Raw genomic sequence first — 3,137 nt, 5'->3', positions numbered from 1 at the left:
AGGGTCGGCTCCAGGTTTCAGTAGAGCCTCAGTGGGCCCCTTTGCAATGAACTTAGGTTGTGGCATTAAAAATTCAGAAACTAAAACAGCCTCCTGTTCCCTAATTTATCATACCAAACAGCCCCCTCATGGATATTTTATATAAGCACCCCTCACACCCTATGGATTCATGAGATACAGCACCCCTCACACCCTTGAATTCCTTATGTACAGATGTGGGCCCCCCAGCAGCTCTGGGCCCCGGCACTTGCCCAGGTATGCCCTTGCCGGCCCTGACTGTGAATGAGCACTGAAAGTGCTAAAGGAATATGGGGAAGGGAGAATGCAACAACCTGCATCTGTGAAGCTACAACTGGGATAGGCTCTGGTCAGTGGCGTAGTGGTAGCAGCCATAGCAGCTGTTTTGGAGCCCACAGTGTCAGGGGGCTCCAGCATCTGGAGTGAGAGTGCCCGAGACAGACAGTCACTGGAATGAGAGTGCCCGAGACACAGTCACTGAAAAAGATTATCAGAGACAGTCATTGAAAGAGATTATCAGAGACAGTCACTGAAAGAGACTGCCAGAGACAGACAGTGTCAATGACAGAGACGGTCAGTGACAGAGACAGTCTGAGACAGTCTATAGATACATATAAAATGTTTTTGTTAACCCATTCTATTTTGTTACAGTTAAGAGCAGTTTTTTACTATCAAGGGCAACAAAGGGAGCTACAGCTATATATATATATATATATATATATATATATATACATATATGGATTTTCAACATACGGTAAGTAACAACCTATACTATAAATATAATATACACTAAAAAAAAAAATTATACAAATGATAATTCTTTTCCCACAGAATACTAACCAATAACTAGCTTTGTCAATAGCATAAAAGAGTTACGTGTTCTTATAAGAAAAAAGTGTTCATATTGTGCAAAATTAGTAAAAAGCCAAAATATCAATAGTCAGAATTTCAAAATAAACCCAAACTGTGTCCTTTACGGAGTTTTGTCAAATGCTTTTTGCTGCGTCACAGGGGCTCACATCATTAATTTTTAGTCAATTATAACTTTTTTCTCTTAAGTCTTCATAAGTGTTTCTAGAAGCGGCAATGACCAGAAGAGACCACTTGATCTGAGCCTATGGACTCCTCTCATTGTGCAAGTGTAAACGCTGAGATTTATGACATCACTTAAAGTGGAGTTAAACATCTTTAGAGCAGCTGAGATGGATAGTATCCGTCGTGTGACAGCTCACGGGAAGCAGCCATTGTGTGAGGCCCGTGTCTCTTTTGTCCCACTTTATTATCTCCTCCTCCTCTTGAGGTTCTTGTTTGTATTTGCTTAATACCCCATTGAGGACATTGTGCCCTGTACACCGCCCACTGTGGCTCGCTCTTGTCTTCCATGAATATGTGAGTTAACACTTTGTTCCTGGGGGACAACATGGCAGCAGGAGGCAGAGCTGCTCATATGATGCTTGGCCTGTGTCACCAGGCAGTGTCTGAGGGCGGCCTAGGTTGCATGGGGCTATTTTAGGATTAGTGACGGACATCAGACAGGACTTGTATGCCTGGGAGCAAGGATTTCTATCCTATTGTTACCACTCAGTGTATTAGTGTAGCCTTTCCTCCAGGTCATTCACAAGTGTGTGTTATGCACCAGTGAACACGGCTATCCACGTATAAGTACTGGAACATTGTGTCACCGCTCCTGAAGGTCCTGAAAAATGTCACGGGAGACATTATCACACAGATGAGACATTCTATCGACTGCTTACAACACCTCTAAATTAAAAGGGCGTAACTAACAGGGTAGGAGGAAAAGCAGATGCTATGGGGCCCATATCAACTCATAGGCAGCAGATGACAGTGGATGATGGGATGCAAAATGTAACATATCTCTGCAAAGTTACTAAGGAGCTGTGTGCCTCAATTATCCCATTAGTGCAATTTGATATAATCTTTTATATCATCTGTGTGGTGTCTGGTTTAATTAATATAATATAGTTAATATAATTATCCTTGTATTTAAACATCACTGTATGTAATATGCTTGTATTGTGACATTCCTGTGTGCGTTATCCCTGTACTGTGACATCACAATGCATATTTTCCCCTGTACAGTGACATCACTGTGTGTATTATCTATGTACTGTGACATCACTGTGTGTATTATCTATGTACTGTGACATTGTTTTGTGAATAATCTCTGTACTGTGACATTGCTTTGTGAATTATCTCTGTACAGTAACATCACTGTGTATATTATACCCTGTACTGTGATACCATTTGTGTATTATCTCTGTACTGTGCCATTAAAGTGTGCATGGTCCCTGTACTGTGACATTACTGTGTATTATCTCTGTAATGTGACACTACTGTGTGTATTATTCCTGTACTGTGACATCACTGTGTCAACCATCAGCACCCTGTAATTGTGTATGCACAGGATAGGGCCCTACTTGCTGATCAGTGAGGGTCTCAGTGATGAGACCTTAACTGATCACGAAAACTAGGGGTCCGAAGGGGTTCCATGTACCTCTGTCGGGCCCCGTGTCATTCCGTCAGACTAATGGAGCTGATGGAGATAGCAGAGTGCCGCGCTTGGCAATTAACGTCAGCTCCATAGCGATTCATGCAGCAGAACGGTCATGCACGGCCATCTGCTCCATTAGTCTGACGGAGTGACAAGGGGTCCGACGTAGGTACGTGAGACCCCATCGGACCCCTCATTTTTGTGATCTTTGGGGGTCTCATCACTGAGACCCCCACTGATCAGCAAGTTTTTCATGGGAAAACCCCTTTAAAAAAACCTTTTAAGGAAAAAATAATGTTGGCAACACTGCAGCCCAAAAGATTCCAATGACATTGACGATAAAGGAGTCCATTGGGCTTCCATTAAGGTGTACATCAATTTGCCAGATTAAGAAGTTGTACGCACAGGACTTTTTTTTCGAGGATTTCTGAAGGAATCTAAAACAGAGGTTTCTAACAGAGCATCTGCAGTATGCTGACCCTCCCCTTACATAGTGGATCCAGGTGGGCTTTTTCTGACCACTAAGGCCCCTTCCACACTAGCGTTGCATTTCACGTCAGGGTGCAATGCGTGAAAAACTGACGTTTTTGGCTGCGTTTTTGTTCCA

The sequence above is a fragment of the Engystomops pustulosus genome, chromosome 7 (assembly GCF_040894005.1).
Source record: "Engystomops pustulosus chromosome 7, aEngPut4.maternal, whole genome shotgun sequence".
Lineage (NCBI taxonomy): Eukaryota > Metazoa > Chordata > Amphibia > Anura > Leptodactylidae > Engystomops > Engystomops pustulosus.
The sequence above is the reverse complement of the archived record's forward strand: the minus strand, read 5'-3'. Positions refer to the sequence as shown.